The 17,725-nt window shown below is 46.4% G+C and overlaps 1 protein-coding gene across 3 annotated transcripts in view; it reads right to left on the bottom strand.

Annotated features, from left to right (window-relative positions):
* KIF21B (kinesin family member 21B) overlaps positions 1-17,725 on the bottom strand; it is a 1,294,294-nt gene that overhangs the window by 1,185,035 nt on the left and 91,534 nt on the right. The window lies entirely within an intron of this gene.

The raw sequence follows: 17,725 nt of genomic DNA, 5'->3' as shown, positions 1-17,725 counted from the left end.
AATCACATCGCGTCAACACCCGCCTCGGGCCTTCGCGATTGTAGGAGAGTAGGATTTGCACTTATGTTGCCCCCACTTTTTTTCTGATGTATACCCTGGTTTCTGGCTATAGTCTGGCTGGGTCCCTGCTAATCAGGGCCCCAGTCTCACTGATCTCTCTAAACAACTTGGTGTGCATATTAGATGCACTAGTGATTGGATACTGTGGTACCTTATGAGCCCCTAGTATATGGTACCTTAGGTACCTAGAGCATTGGTACTTCACAGGCCTACCAGGGGCTGCAGCATGTATTATGCCACCCCTGGGAAGCATTCTCAATCTGACACCACAGGCCTGCTATTGCAGCCTGTGTGAGGTAGTGTTAGCACTCCTCACTGAGGTATAGGTTCCTATATCTCACCATACACACACATATAAACCTATCAGCCACCCCTCTTGCAGGCCCTAACAATCCTGAGGGCAGGGTGCTTGGTTTACTATGTGAGGGGGTGCTTCTGCATGAGCAGGACCCTCTGCGGCTGGCAGAGTCTATTCTCTGCTGCTGTTTGTGGATGCGGTTAAACCCTATACTCTTAAGTGCATTATAACCTCACGGTAAATGCTAACTTTGGAATGACTGCATCAAAACATGTCGTGTTTGGTGTCAAACAACTTGGAATCATACCCCCACACCAGTAACTGGTGTGGGAGTATGATCCCACCCTTCTAGAGGGGATGACATGTACCCACTGTACTAAACGGTAGAAATCTCCTAGAGCCCTGGCATCACAAAATGGATGCCACCAGCACAGACACTGGGCTGCTCTCCTGCTGCTGACCGAAACTCGCAGTGGAGGAAGCCCAACAAAAGGCATCCTGTCACAGGGAGGTGTCACCACCTCCCAGACAGGATTTAGTGTATTGGAGCTGGGTGGGTGCACTCTTAGAGTGCTTTGAAGTCCTGCACTGGGGGAGCAGTAGGCTCCTCTGTGCAAATGCCAGCTCAAACCGGTTCAGGGGCTACCTGCCCCTGCTCTGGCGCGAAACTGCACAAAGGGAAGTGGGTGTAACCACCCACTACCCTGACCCTCCTAGAGGAGTGGTCATAGAGCTAGTCCCTCCCCTATCTTCACTATAAGATAGCAAGCATTGCCAATGCAATTCAGATTACCCTGGACGACACTCTACAAAGAAGAATCCTGGCCCTTCGACGTTCCACTATCTCTGGAAGACTGATGAATCTCCCTTGGAATCAAGGAGTGACTCCCCTGCTTGGCAGGCACCTATAACCTCAATCAATGGTTGCAAACTTCACCGCTCCTGCCGGAGTCCGAAGTCCCTGCGGCCCCAGAAGCGGATTTCCTGACCTCTCGACGGCCATTTTGAGTCCCCAGCGAAGCTGTGGCATCTGGACCCCACGAGTGACGAGGAACTGCAATACCTGGGAACCATGCACTGATTTCGAGTGCAAACCCTAAACAACGTTCTAAGAACTTGTGCCATGGACCATTTGTGGCCCAAGTCCCCAGCAGGTCTTGTTCCAAAAATCAGCGGCCTACCCCGTCCCGAGTGACCGTGGGCTCCTGTGAAACTTTTCCTGTGGCGGCGTCTTCGCGATCACTTGCCCATTGGCTAGTGGGTCGCCCGAAGACTTTCTCAACAATTCAAAGGACTCTCCTGGTTGCTCCGGGCCTGCCCTCACTTACCCTCGCTGGGTAAGTCCATCAGACCTTGCTGGTCTGCATCACCGACTATCTTCAGTCCACACGAGACTTGCAGTTGCCAAGGCTTGTTGGCTCCAATCCGGTTGCCGACACCGTCATCAGCTGCAGAAGTCGTGGGACACTCTGAATCCAGCTGCTGGTCATCGTCGATCCCTCCTGGACCCCGTGAGCGAAGAGACAAAGCACCATCGACGACCTGAAGCGACGCAACATCTGTGGTCCTCCATCTTGCTGGCCACCGGTCACTGGCAAGTGACTTTGAACACTGTCCCTTCAATTTTCAGGTCCTCTTCATCTTCAATTCACCTTCGGATTCCAGCGGACACCTCTTCAGTCGTCTCAAGCAGCAAGTCTTCATTGGTCTCCATTGAAAACAGCATCGGGACCCGACACCAAAAGACACCTAAGCACCCGGCTTCCCTGGGTGAGGTAACTCGTGCACTTTGGTGTCCAAGTGTGTGTTGGCCCTCGAAATACTTACCCTGTAAGTGGCTTGCTTGTTGACTTCTTCGAAGTGCCCTAAAACGTTAAAATACAAACCGCGACTTGCTCCATTGTAACCTATAGGAAACCCGCGGCTGTGTTTAGACACTGCACGCGTCTCCCGTGGGCTTGTTACTTACCTGCTAACACTGCAGTAGTAAAGCCCCAGCGATTCCCAAGGCCCTAGGCTTTGTCATTTTGCAAGTCGACTTTGTTAACCCATTGTTTTAGTATATGGTCTGGTACGCCCCTAGGGCTCCAGCCATATTTGTGCTTAATTTATTGAGAACTGTTGACATTTGAATGTTTACCTGGCTTCTAATCTCATAAAGAGATTAGTAGAGTGTGTCTAGAAATAAATACATATATATTTGATATATATACCTGTGTGGTGTCTTTTCATTTGGTAATTCAAGAGATTATAAGGTAAAACAAGCTGCTTTACATTCCTCAGAGACTTAGCCTGAAGGCTGCTCTCCACAGCTACCACTAGGATAACTTTCTTTAAAAGGTTGTGTTAAACCTATCTACCATAAGAGTCGAATTGGACTGGTGCAAGGTGGCCACTAAAACTAGTGACCAGCATATGCCAGGCCAACTTCTCACGTTGGTGGGCAGCTTGTGGGATTCCAGCTTGCCATTGTTTTACCAGAAAATCTCTATTTGAATTACTGACTGAAAACCACTAAAGGTACTCAAGGTACATATAAAATCAAGCTAGTATCAATAAGTTCTACTGAACTTAGAGCTGTTTGTGAAGGGACAAGCACACCCTTGCTACAGCTCAAGCTAGGTTCAGTAGGCCTCAACTAGTGTAGGTAGTACAACACTGCACAACACTAGTATGTCTCACCAAGGTGGAGCCAGTGGGTCCACCCCATCTCAGTACAAAGACATAGCCTACACTGACCTGAAGGCCTTATGCTTTGAAAGACAACTGAGGGTGGGCAGGAGTCCCTCCTCACAACACCTGATAGATCTGTTAGTAGCAGATGATCTGAAACTAGCTCTAGGAGCTAGTGGGTCTGCATCAGGGAGTGGGTCAACCATAGTCTCTGGGTCTGATGATGAAAATCAAGATGACCTGGAGTCTGTGATTGAAGGGCCAGACCCAGAAAGGTCTGAACAGAACAGAACAGAGGAATTCTCCTTAAGAGAACTGACAGAGTGGGAGAAAGGCCTAGGTCCCCCTCAAGGGACTCTGACCATTCATACCACTCTGGAAGAGAATCTGTTCCACAGAGAAACTCACACTATCCCAGAGAGACCTCCTCTGACAGAAGGTTCAAGATGCTCCAGTATGAGGAAGCTAGGCTTGCCCTCAGAACCAGGCAATTGGCCTTAGATAGGGAAGCCTTTGAGCTCCAAAGAGCTTCTAAGAAGGAGGGGTTAGATACCCCTGGTGGCAGCAACAGTGTCCCTAAAGGCAGAGATTACATTCCAGACCATAGGAACCTGTCCAAGGTTGTTCCTCCCTACCAGAGTGGGGATGATATCCACAAATGGATAACTGCTATGGAGAGGGCCTGTAGAGTTCAACAGGTCCCCCAGACACAGTGGGCAGCAATCTTGTGGCTCTCCTTTTCAGATAAAGGTAGAGACAAGCTCCTCACTGTTAGAGAAGAGGATGCTAATGATTATGAAGCCCTGAAGAGTGCTTTGATAGATGGGTTTGGCTTAACCACTGAACAGTACAGGTTGAAGTTCAGAGACACCCAGAAAGCACAGACTCAGGATTGGACTGACTTTGTTGATTGTGCAACCAAGGCTCTAGAAAGTTGGCTGGTTGGTAGTAGAGTAACTGACTTTAAGGGATTGTATAATCTTATAATGAGAGAGCAGATCCTTAATAATTGCCAGAACCAGTTGTTGCATCAGTACCTGGTGGACTCTGATCTGACCTCTCCCCAAGAATTGTTAAAGAAGGCAGACAAATGGGTCAGAACAGGGTGAGGCAGAAAAACCAGAACCAAGGTGGTGACGCTAAGAAGCAAGATCCTAAAGGCTCAGATAAAGGTGGGGATAAATCTAAAGACCAGAAGTCTTCACAAGGGCCCCAAAAATCTGCATTTGGTGGGGAGGCAATAATCTGCAAAAGGAAAAGGCCGAAAGAAGCCCTGGTGCAAATTCTGTAAACAGAAAGGGCACTGGACTTCTGATTGTACCAAGTCCAAAGACCAAACCACCACCACTCCAGCCCCTAAGGCAACTGTTCCCCCTAGTGCAGTCATTGGTGGAGGTAATACTCAGAATAAGGGTGTAGTAGGGTTGACCCTGGGTTCCGATGTGGACTCTAGCCTAGTCAGAGTACGAACACAGGCATTGCTAGTTTGTGAGGGAGACCTTGATATGTCCTTCCTAGTGAGCCCCAGTAATCTGGGCAAGTACAAACAGCAGCCTATCAAATTCAAATTCAAATTCAAAACAAGCTTTATACGGTTGTAAAAAGAAACAGCCATAAAAGCACAGCGTATTTACAGTTAAAAAATCTAATCATTTCAGAGACATATAACCATCCTAAAAATGTCATACAGATAACAAATTCATTTAAGCACAATACATTTTTCTCAATCTACCCCCAGGTGAAGACATTTTCTTAAAGTATATGCTCTGCCAACAGAAGTTCGAGGTAGAGTATATGAAAGTGCTTAGTGCAATCACAACAAAGCGGCGGTAGGCTTAAAAACAACAGTTAAAAACATTTAAAAAATGAGTACCGCAATTTTAAGACAAGAGACAGACACTGAAGGCGTTCGCACATTTCCCAAAAACTTTTAAAGAGGAAAGAACAACCTGTATTTAGTCAAGGTTCTGTCTGTGCCTAACAATTAGTTTAAAAAATGTGGCTATAGATTTGGCAAAAGGTTCAGCATCTAGATATTGAAGGGCAAGAAATGCAGAGCGGCACCTGCGAAGACCCCAAATTTTTAAAATTGGAATAAGCCACTGTTTCCTCAAATCCTGGTAGAATTTGCAGAACAGTGTTATGTGAATTGTGGTTTGAGGGGAAGTCTCATCGCAGGGACAAACTTGAAGACATTTTTCCCAGGTATTAATTTTGGGAAAGGTAACCAGATGATGAAAAATGTTTAATCTAAATCTGGTTAACAAAAAACTCTCGAAACCCTCGAGTTAAATAAGGCTGAATTGTCAAAGTTGTTTGAATCAATAATGAGTGTTGCACAGTAACTTTAGAGGCTTCACCAGACAATCTCAAGGACTCTAGGTGAGCCAAGCAAACCTATCATAAATGGCAAACAGGCTTTGGCATTTAGGGACACAGGTGCTAGTGTCACCATGGTGGCAGAGGATCTAGTGGACCCTACACAGATCATCCTGGGTGAAATGTACCAGGTAACCAATGCAAGCAACACCAGGACCAACCATAGCCTGGCAGTTGTGAGTTTCTCCTGGGGAGGGGTAACTGGCCTCAAAAAGGTAGCAGTCAGTGCAGACCTCCCTGTCGAATGTTTGTTGGGCAATGATCTGGAGACTTCAACCTGGTCTGAAGTAGAATTATGGACTCATGCTGAGATGTTGGGCATACCTGCAGAGGTATTTGCTGTGACCAGGTCACAAGCCAAAATGCATAAAGCTGGACCAGCTCTGGATCCTGAAACTATGGACCAGATGCTACCCAAGCAGTAGGGTTAAGGCTGGGCCTTCCCCTCTGTCTCAGATCTCAGATTCCCCTCCTGAGGGAGGAGAAGCAGATCCTGAAGAAGGAACTGCCCCAGAGGAACTTGAGCCTGGTCAGGTTGAGTTCTTGGGGGCAGGGGGACCTTCCAGGGAAGATCTGAGCAAAGAGCAACAGTGCTGCCCCACTCTTGAACCCCTCAGACAGCAGGCTGCTGCTGAGGCTGCTGGGAGTGCTAGTGGGTCCCATAAGGTTTATTGGGATGAGGGGCTCCTATATTCTGAGGCCAGAGATCCTACCCCTGGAGCCACCAGGAGGTTGGTAATACCTCAGAAGTTTAGGGGGTTCCTCTTGACCCTAGCACATGACATCCCATTAGCAGGACACTTGGGCCAAAACAAGACCTGGAACAGGCTTGTACCACATTTTCATTGGCCACACATGTCTGAACACACCAAGGAGTTTTGTCGCTCCTGTGTCACTTGCCAAGCCAGTGGCAAGTCAGGTGGCACAACAAAGGCCCCCCTGATACCACTACCTGTGGTGGGGGTTCCCTTTGAAAGGGTAGGGATTGACATTGTTGGTCCCCTTGACCCACCAACTGCATCTGGGCACAGATTTATACTGGTGGTAGTGGATCATGCCACCAGGTACCCAGAAGCTATACCCCTAAGGACTACCACAGCTCCTGTGGTAGCAAGAGCCCTCATTGGAGTCTTCTCCAGAGTGGGTTTCCCTAAGGAGGTCATTTCTGACAGAGGTTCTAACTTTATGTCAGGATATCTAACTGCAATGTGGAAGGAGTGTGGTGTCAACTACAAATTCACTACTCCCTATCACCCACAATGCAATGGGTTAGTTGAGAGATTCAACAAAACCCTAAAGGGGATGATTAAAGGCCTCCCAGAAAAGCTTAGGCGAAAATGGGACCTTTTACTTCCCTGCCTTCTGTTTGCATACAGGGAGGTTCCACAGAAGGGGGTTGGCTACAGCCCTTTTGAACTTCTGTTTGGGCACCCTGTTAGAGGACCATTATGTTTGGTGAAGGATGGATGGGAGTTACCTCTCAAACCTACCAAACAGGATGTGATGGACTATGTACTTGGTCTCCGCTCCCGGATGGCAGAGTATATGAAGAAGGCCACTAAAAACCTTGAGGCAAGCCAAGAATTACAAAAAGCTTGGCATGACCAAAAGGCTGTCCTGACTGTTTACCAGCCAGGCCAGAAAGTGTGGGTGTTTGAGCCTGTGGCCCCAGCAGCTCTCCAGGACAAATGTTGAGAAAAAGGGAGAGGTCACCTACTTGGTAGATCTTGGCACTCCCAGGAGCCCCCTTAGGGTGCTCCATGTCAACAGACTTAAGCCATATGTGGACAGGGCTGACATGAGCTTGCTCATGGCAACTGATGAGGACCAGGAGGAGGAGAGTGACCCTCTCCCTGACCTGCTCTCACAGAACCCTGATGATGAATCAGTTGATGGTGTTGCTTTGGCAAGCAGCCTCACTGAACATCAGCAAACTGAATGTAGACAAGTGCTACATCAGTTTAGACATATGTTTAGCCTGACCCCAAGTCAGACTTCCTGGTGCACCCATGAGGTGGACACTGGAGACAGTCTGCCTGTAAAGAGTAAAATCTACAGGCAACCTGACCATGTCAGGGATTGTATCAGGACTGAAGTCCAGAAAATGGTGGAGCTAGGTGTTATTGAGCCCTCAGATAGCCCTTGGGCTAGCCCAGTAGTCCTTGTGCCAAAACCTCACACCCAGGGTGGTAAGAAAGAGAGGAGGTTTTGTGTTGACTACAGAGGCCTCAATGCAGTCACCAGGACTGATGCCTACCCAATACCAAGGGCAGATGAACTAATAGGCACTTTGGCCTCAGCCAAGTATCTCAGTACATTTGACCTTACAGCAGGCTATTGGCAAATCAAGTTAGCTGATGATGCCAAGGTAAGTAAGTAAGTAAGTAAAAAATTTATTGTATCAATTAACAAAAATTGTTACAAAAATATCTCCAATACAATATACAAAAACGTAGTTACTACAATAGACACAGTTAAATACTACAAATCTAGTCAGTAAATTCTAAAAGAAAAAAAATAAAATCGTCAATTTAAAAAAAAAAAAAAATAGAATAACTCGTATATCAAGTTAAGATAGCACCAGGGCATCTGTCCCCCTGAGCAAGAGCGTGACGATACAGAGAAATTCATGTGGATAGAACATTCAAAGACCTATTTAAGAAGTAAAATATAGATTCAATAAGTGTTAAGTGCGTCTTGTCGCAACATACAAATCAAGTCTAGACATGCCCGAGGTGCAGTCTTAAGATTCTAGGATGCGAGATGCGTTATTTAGACAGACTTTTACCTTATACACAAATTTAGCAAACCTAGCTAGTTCCATAGGTAGCTCCAGACTAAACAAGAGAGTCATAGCATCCTTGCAGTTACGTGTCCCATATTTAAAAAACAATGGTCTTAAGAAAGTGTGACGTGCATGTGTTAGGCAATTGCATATACAGACCAAATGTACCATAGATTCAACATGCTGGTTACATAGTCTGCAGTTGGCAATCGTCTCTAGTGTTTTCCATTGCCTGTTGATGTCTTTTATCGGCAATACCATGAGCCTTGCTATTAGAATTTGCCTTAAGATGGACTTATTTAGTGCAGCGTCAAGGTATGCTTGCCATTGCCGACCTTCGTAGGAGGTAATGAGGAATCCGATGTTGCTTTTAGATCTAGTCAGCTCTTTCATGTCTTCTTCCTTAGAGAGTGCCCTAACCTGCTTCTTTAGTATGGATTTTAATGTGCCTGGCAGGTGGGTTAAGTTCTGCAGTTTAGTCATATCGAGATGTAGTACAGTGCAGGCAATTTTCAGGCCATTGCTCCATGAGTTGTTAGATTGAATGAAGATCACTTTCAGAGTTGACTTCAGAGTATTGGGGGTAGCAGCACAAACTCCTCGATGATACCGCACAAACGTTGCACAGTGTTCATAATTTTGCTTATTCAGCCCGAATTCCAGTCGCACCAGGACATTACGTGTGTGTAATGGGATCTGGAAGATTCGCTTATACGCTCGGCAGTTAATGTGTTCAAGGCTGTTGACAAGAGCAGTTGGAAATGCTAACTGGCCATATGTAATTGAGGGCAGCAGTTTAGCCCGTATAACTTTTCTGATGGGTTTTGTTGTCGGGCTGTTTAGTTTAGCATTAAGCTTACACAAAGCAAACATTACTGCCTTGGCCTTTGTTTTGGCTGAGGTAAGGTGAGCGGTTGGTTTCCCATTGCTCATCAGCCATACCCCTAGGTAATTATACTTGGGTACTGTTGATATCTTCAAGTTGCCCAACCTCCAGTAGTGGCCGAGTTTGTTAGCATACTTACCAAATATAATTACCTTCGTTTTGCCTGCATTTGCTCTTAAATCATTCTTGTTGTTATAGCGATTTAATGCGTCCAATAACCTTTGCATGCCTCCTTTTGTATGATCCAGTAATACCATGTCGTCTGCATATTGTACCAAAGGAAATTTATCAAAGCCAATTTTCGGAGATAAAAAGTTTGCGTTGAAAATTGTTTTAGCCAAATCTGCTGTATATAGGTTGAAAAGCAGAGGTGCCAATACGCAACCTTGTTTTAGGCCACGGTCTGTAAAGATCATTTTGGTGGCAGAATTTCTTGAGGTTTTCACCCGAACCCAGGTTCCAGTATAAAGGCTAATTACTGCCTTTAAAAGGGTCTCTGGTATCCCCCAGCCATGTAATTTCTGCCACAACAGGCCACGATTGACTCCATCAAAGGCTGCGGAGTAGTCCACAAAGCATGCAAATAAAGGAAGAGACTTTTTTTGTGTTGTTTGTTCTATCATGTAAGCCAATGTTATGATGTTATCCATTGTGGATGCTCCAGGTCTAAAGCCATTTTGGCATCTTGGAAGGATTTCGTTTTCGTTGGCCCACGTCTGGAGATCTTGTAGTAAAAGACTGGCGTATCCTTTGGCTTCAATGTCCAGAAGGGCTATCAGCCTGTAGTTTGCGGGATCCCCAGTACTGGCCTTTTTGTAGATAGGTTGTAATAGAGATCCTTTCCAAGACTCTGGGATTGTGGAGTTTGCTAAGCAGTGATGGTAGAGTGGCGTTAGTAAACTACTCCAAAAGTCGCAATCTTCTTTAAACAGTTGACCAGGTAACCCACTGGGGCCAGGTGCCCCATCTTTTCGAATACTTGTTAGAACTTTTTTCACACGTTTCCCTACAGATGTGACGTTTCAGAAAGTCTCCATATTTGATGCAATCCTTGCCACTGCCTGTCCAGATGTGTCTTCAATGGCTGCTAGTGGAGTTTTCGGGCAGAATAGCAGAAAGGACTGTTCTTGGCTATGCACAGGTGAAAAATTTTGTGCAACACAGTATAATGTTTTTATATGGTTTATCCATGTTTCGCAAGCGATCGTATTGCACCTATCATGGCCTTGCCCAAATAATTTGTTGATATGTGTCCAAAATTCTGCCTGTTTGTTTGATTTTAACAAGGAAAAAATATGTAGCCACTCTAGTTCTTGTTGTTTTCTTTTATTATTCCATACATTTTTCCTATGGTTTTTCTTTGCTAGAAGTTGGTTTTGATAAGTTGCATGATTTCTATTTTGCTTATAAAGCTGTGTTGCAGTTCTGAGAAGCTTTTTACTTTGCTCCACTTTTTCACATTTTTGCTGAAATTGGCGACCAGAGGTTTCTATAAAGTGAGAATGATGTTTCTTGCCTTTCAGGAGTTGATATACTTCGGACGTTAGTTTGGTCCAGTTTGCATTAATATTGCCTGTCATGAAATGTTCGGCTATACCAGGCCAATTATTTTTCCACCACGTTAATGCTGCTGTATCTATTTTTGTCCATTTTAACCTCCTTGGCAAGACATATATTTCCTCTCCATTAGTGTTGCCCAAGGTGCTGGTGGACTGAAGGCGGGCAGTGTTTAGAGTAATAGAAATGGCGAGTGGAAAGTGGTCGCTGGATGGAATGAAAGGTTTTTGAGATTCTGTTACTTGCCCAAAGAGACGGCCACATATGAACATATAGTCAATTGGTGATTTAGAATGGCCCTGTGTATCATTGCTTGGGGCCAATTTGGTTTTGGAGAACATTTGTATTGATTTCAGACTATGTGTGTTTAAGAAGTTGTTCATCGTCACTCCAGCCTTATCGAGAGGCAATGCTTCTTCTAAGTTTGTTCCAAGGTTTTTCGTATTGAAGTCTCCGACGATTATGATACCGCAATTAGGTCGGCTACTCAGTAGATCCTCTAGGGTATCCACTAGTAGTTTCATTTCAGTGTGTCTGGGTGCCTTTATGGGATTAAAATAGATATTCGTGACAATAATCTTAATTGGGCGTCCGTTTAGTTTCAGTCCCTGTACTAGGACTACCTGAGCCATGACCGTGTTTAATAGAGGTATTATTTCTATATTACTGCTGATCCGTGTATATATAGATAGACCCCCTGACGGTCTTCCAAATATGTTATGCTTTCTTGCGGGCTGTTGGATTTCCGTAAAGGCTGGTATGGTCGTCGGAGTAAGCGACCAAGTTTCTTGCAAACATAACAGATCACCTGACTGCAAGAATTCAAAGGCTTCTTTATTCTGTAAAGAAGCTTTTAGCCCATGGATATTCCATGATATTATTTTTAAAGTATTGCCAAGTCTATTATTCATGTGTCCTTTACCTTGTGTGCTAGGTGCACATACGCTTTGTTTGGAGGGAGTCGGTCTGGAATTGTATTTTTATGTTGGAAAATGCTGTTGTACGAGGGACATGTTTTGTCCCTTTTAAGATGGACTTTCGTAGGCTCTATGATGAGCTTTTTTGGTGACCGCTTTTTAGCATAAATGGGTATTTTTCTTCCTCTACAATATGAACGTTAATCCCCCAGTGTGCGAACATTTCTTTTTCTTTCATGATTTTTTGAACAAACGAATCATCAATCCATTTTAGTATTGTTGATTCTCTGGTTGTGTTATTGTCCAGGATTTTAAATTGGACTTGAATTAGGTCTTCACTAGAGATGGTAGAAAGTTCTGGGATGTGGTGGAAGATTTGTAGAATATTTGACCGATTTAATATGTCCATACTTCCACGTGATGTATATTCTGGTGTAAAGATGACTATGTTGTTCTTCGCCTCCATATGCTCTTGTACTAGTGGATTAACTGCAAGAGAATGTGTGTCCAATTGACGTCTGTTTGTTGGGAGAACATCCTGCTTGTTAGTAGTTTCTTGAAGCACGCTACTACTCATTGATTTACATGCTGTCACTGTTCTATTTGATCTAGTCTGCTGAGCTATTATTGAGCTTTCTTCGTGCTGTACCCTAGTCAGGCAGCCTGTATCGGCCAATTGCAAGGGTTCATTTGGTTTGTGCTGTGATCGCTTTTCCTCGTTGTTATTTGCTGCTCCATGCGAAACTATTTGAGGTATCTGATCGATTGTAAGATCATTTGATTTAGTATGATGTTTTACCCGGTTTTCCCTTTGGAAGATCGGGTATAGTTTCTGTGGTTCCAGGTTCTTATTAGTAGGCGCTTGTGCTGCCAATGTTTTTTTAATTCCAGCGTCAATAAGTTCTCTCACGGCCTGTTGCTCTGCCCTTGCCTTTTTTTGTTTTTTCAGGTTTTTAGCCTGTTTTTTCAGGCGTTTCTTTGCACTTTTCGAAGAGTTTTTGCTCAAATCTGCAGTGTGCTCTAAATTTATGGCCCCACTATTATTGCCATGTGAGCTCTCTTGATTTGTGGATCCCTCAAACGATGTTTTAGTTTGGCTGGAGGCTGCCAATGATTGCTGAGCAAGCGATGGTGAGCCCACACACAAAATTTGTGTACTTCGTTGGATATTCGTCGGTTTCTATTATGCCAGCTTTCCTCTCATAATCGTATACGATACCCCCTTCAACTTCAGTGTCTGATCCATTTGGGAGGATTGTGGGTGCTGCCGAACTAGACTTAATTTCTGAAGTAACATTTTTTGCGGGCCCATCAGCTTCTCTTTGCGTGCTCTGAGCTATGGTTGCCTCTTGCCTTTGCTTTAACTCTTTTATAATTGATGTTAGCACTTCCGGCAATGTGCTAAGTTTTTCCACAATTGGGAGGCAGGAACACCTGGCGTTTGGTTGCAACCTGAACAACTCCATCTTTTTGTCTAAATGATTGATTTTGGTTTCTATATTAGCCATGGCTACTGCAAGAGCCTGTATTATGTCCATTTGGGTTTCAAGTTTTTGCGTTTGCCAAGTAAGTGCATTAATGGTTGTTGTCAATGTGGAATTTATAGAGGATAGCAGGGAGTTTTGATTCATACATCCATTATGTGATGTGCATTTTGATTCAATGGTAGAGTGGAGGAGGTCCTGATTTCCCGTAGCACTAATCGCTTTCTGCCCCTCCAACGACATATATGGATTTTGGTCCGAGGCGAAGCTTTGCATTATTAATGGATGCGGTGTTATTACGGCTTCAGCACACACTTCTAGAGTGTCGTTTTTTGTTTGGACCAGTGTTGAGGATATTTCCAAGACTTCTAGTCTCCCCTGATGTGATTCCTCCTGTGCCCTTCTCGGAGCTTCAATATGCTCCACAACCGATGAGATTTCCAAAATTTCTTGGGGCGCCTGCCCCTCTGAGGCTTGCTCTGTCTCCCCTAACAAAGGGGGATCTGAGGCTCCTTGCCTTGTCTCTTGCGTGCCCAGGCGTACGGGCCGTACCGCAGTTTCAAAGACTTCGGAGTCTCCCAGCTCCAATTCGTCCTTCTCCAATCTAATACAGGACTCATTAGAGTGCCATTTGTCATAGTCATAATCCATGTTTCCTATATCGCCACTCGAGCCATTAGCGGTTTGTGGTGTTGAGTGTACTAGTGCCCTGATGTATAACATGCTTTTTCCTTGTTGTTTTTCGGCGGGCTCCACGAATGCTGGTAACGGTGAAGATACTGACGTTTTTAACTTAGGCGTTGGTATTGTTGGTGTTATTGTTATTATTGTTGTTGTTGTAGGTGTTGCGGGCATTGCGGGCATTGCTGTTGTTAAGGCTGCTGGCATAAAAAATTTGCTGATCGATTTGTTTAAGGGGTGTGAACTTAAAGTTGGTGATTGCACTGTGGGTTCCAGCCTTGACTGCCCCCTCGTCAATGGTTTTGATCTGGAGCCTATGCCATTTGATTTGCCCATGCTGGTTTCTATAGATTTGTGTGTTTTCCCCTCTTGTCTTCACCTCTTAATAACCTAACCGCCAGAAACGGGGGGAGGAAGAGCTGGAGCAGGGCACACTGAGGCTCCGCAGGCTGGGCCCAATCCTAGTTGGGACGCCTACACGGAGACCCCGGGCACAACACTATGTACCCCCCAGTAGGGAGAGCACTCTCCTGCTCACACGTCCCCAAGGTGCTTCAAAAGAAGAAAACAATAATAGCGTCTTGGCGTCTTTGGCGTATTTTAGGCGTGTTTAAAAGCGTAAAAGTTCGTACTTGCCTCCTCTCTCGGTCAGCCCAGTCTCTTTGAACACCTCAATCATCCAGGCACAGGACGGAGAATGGAGGGAGGAAAAAAGTAATGGAGTCCCAGCTGGAAGAGCCTGGACCTTCGCCTGGACCCTCGCGCACGTAACTCCAAGAATTAACCGTCCTGTGGCCGTCCTGCAAGGCTAAGCTCCCAGCTCCCAGCTTGCCCCCGGCGCCACTGACCAGTCAAGCCGGGCTGGAACAAAGTGCAGAGCAAGAAAAATGCGGCGTCCGTCCTGCTCGCCAAGCAAGCGGGAAAGCAGGAAAGTGACTGCAGGGTGCGCCTGGAAAACACCATGATGCCAAGGCTAAAACAGCATTTTCGACCCCTGGTGGGCACTATCACTTTGTGGTAATGTCCTTTGGTTTGAAGAATGCACCTGCCACATTTCAGAGGTTGGTGAATAAAGTCCTGACTGGTTTGGAAACCTATTGCTCAGCTTATCTTGATGATATTGCTGTCTTTAGTTCCACCTGGCAGGATCACCTGGTCCACCTCAGGAATGTACTGGAGGCCCTGCAGAAAGCAGGCCTCACTATCAAGGCCACTAAGCGCCAGATAGGGCAGAGTCAGGTTGTGTACCTGGGCCACCTTGTAGGTGGAGGCCAGGTTCAACCATTGCAGAGCAAGATCCAGACCATAATGGAATGGGTAGCTCCAACCACCCAGACACAGGTGAGAGCCTTCTTGGGCCTGACTGGGCATTACAGGAGGTTTGTTAAGGGATATGGATCTATAGTGACCCCCTTAAATGATCTGACCTCCAAGAAAATGCCAAAAAAGGTTCAGTGGACAGCTAGCTGTCAAAAGGCATTTGATGACCTCAAGCAGGCAATGTGCACTGCCCCCATCTTACAGAGTCCAGATTACAAAAAGAAGTTCATTGTTCAAACAGATGCTTCAGAGCTGGGTGTTGGAGCTGTACTGCCTCAACTTAATGATGAAGGTCAAGACCAGCCAGTAGCTTTCATAAGCAGAAGGCTGACCCCTAGAGAGAAACGTTGGTCAGCTATTGAGAGGGAGGCCTTTGCTGTGGTGTGGGCCCTGAAGAAGCTGAGGCCATACTTGTTTGGCACTCACTTCATAGTTCAGACTGACCATAAGCTTCTCCTATGGCTCAAACAGATGAAAGGTGAAAATCCTAAACTGCTCAGGTGGTCCATTTCCCTACAGGGGATGGACTATACAGTGGAACATAGACCTGGGACCCAACATGCCAATGCAGATGGACTATCGAGGTATTTCCACTTAGAACATGAAGACTCAACTGGTCAAGGTTAGTTTAATGTCCCTGCGTTAGGGGGGGGGGTTGTGTAGGAGAGTAGGATCTGCACTTATGTTGCCCCCACTTTTTTTCTGATGTATACCCTGGTTTCTGGCTATAGTCTGGCTGGGTCCCTGCTAATCAGGGCCCCAGTCTCACTGATCTCTCTAAACAACTTGGTGTGCATATTAGATGCACTAGTGATTGGACACTGTGGTACCTTATGAGCCCCTAGAATATGGTACCTTAGGTACCTAGGGCATTGGTACTTCACATGCCTACCAGGGGCTGCAGCATGTATTATGCCACCCCTGGGAAGCATTCTCAATCTGACACCACAGGCCTGCTACTGCAGCCTGTGTGAGGTAGTGTTAGCACTCCTCACTGAGGTATAGGTACAGCCACCCCTCTTGCAGGCCCTAACAATCCTGAGGGCAGGGTGCTTGGTTTACTATGTGAGGGGGTGCTTCTGCATGAGCAGGTCCCCTCTGCAGCTGGCAGAGTCTATTCTCTGCTGCTGTTTGTGGATGCGGTTAAACCCTATACTCTTAAGTGCATTATAACCTCGCGGTAAATGCTAACTTTGGAATGACTGCATCAAAACATGTCGTGTTTGGTGTCAAACAATTCGGAATCATACCCCCACACCAGTAACTGGTGTGGGAGTATGATCCCACCATTCTAGAGGGGATGACATGTACCCACTGTACTAAATGGTAGAAATCTCCTAGAGCCCTGGCATCACAAAATGGATGCCACCAGCACAGACACTGGGCTGCCCTCCTGCTGCTGACCGAAACTCGCAGTGGAGGAAGCCCAACAAAAGGCATTCTGTCACAGGAAGGTGTCACCACCTCCCAGACAGGAATCAGTGTATTGGAGCTGGGTGGGTGCACTCTTAGAGTGCTTTGAAGTCCTGCACTGGGGGAGCAGTAGGCTGCTCTGTGCATATGCCAGCTCAAACCGGTTCAGGGGCTACCTGCCCCTGCTCTGGCGCGAAACTGGACAGAGGGAAGTGGGTGTAACCACCCACTACCCTGACCCTCCTAGAGGAGTGGTCATAGAGCTAGTCCCTCCCCTATCTTCACTATAAGATAGCAAGCATTGCCAATGCAATTCAGATTACCCTGGACGACGCTCTACAAAGAAGAATCCTGGCCCTTCGACGTTCCACTATCTCTGGAAGACTGAAGAATCTCCCTTGGAGTCAAGGAGTGACTCCCCTGCTTGGCAGGCACCTATAACCTCAATCTACGGTTGCAAACTTCACCGCTCCCGCCGGAGTACGAAGTCCCTGCGGCCCCAGAAGCAGATTTCCTGACCTCTCGACGGCCATTTTGAGTCCCCAGCGAACCTGTGGCATCTGGACCCCACGAGTGATGAGGAACTGCAATACCTAGGAACCGTGCACTGATTTCGAGTGCAAACCCTAAACAACATTCTACGAACTTGTGCTTTGGACCATTTGTGGCCCAAGTCCCCTGCAGGTCTTGTTCCACAAATCAGGGGCCTACCCCGTCCCGAGTGACCGTGGACTCCTGTGAAACTTTTCCTGTGGCGGCGTCTTCGCGATCACTTGCCCGTTGGCTAGTGGGTCCCCCGAAGACTTTCTCAACAATTCAAAGGGCTCTCCTGGTTGCTCCGGGCCTGCCCTCACTTACCCTCGCTGGGTAAGTCCATCAGACCTTGCTGGTCTGCATCACGACTATCTTCAGTCCACACGAGACTTGCAGTTGCCAAGTCTTGTTGGCTCCAATCCGGTTGCCGACACCGTCATCAGTTGCAGACGTCGTGGGATACTCCGAATCCAGCTGCTGGTCATCGTCGATCCCTCCTGGACCTCGTGAGCGAAGAGACAAAGCACCATCGACGACCTGAAGCGACGCGGCATCTGTGGTCATCCATCTTGCTGGCCACCGGTCACTGGCAAGTGACTTTGAACACTGTCCCTTCAATTTTCAGGTCCTCTTCATCTTCAATCCACCTTCGGATTCCAGCGGACACCTCTTCAGTCGTCTCAAGCAGCAAGTCTTCATTGGTCTCAATTGAAAACAGCATCGCGACCCGTCACCAAA

This window comes from Triturus cristatus, chromosome 1_1 (genome assembly GCF_964204655.1).
Source record: "Triturus cristatus chromosome 1_1, aTriCri1.1, whole genome shotgun sequence".
Taxonomy (NCBI): Eukaryota; Metazoa; Chordata; class Amphibia; order Caudata; family Salamandridae; genus Triturus; species Triturus cristatus.
The sequence above is the reverse complement of the archived record's forward strand: the minus strand, read 5'-3'. Positions and strand labels throughout refer to the sequence as shown.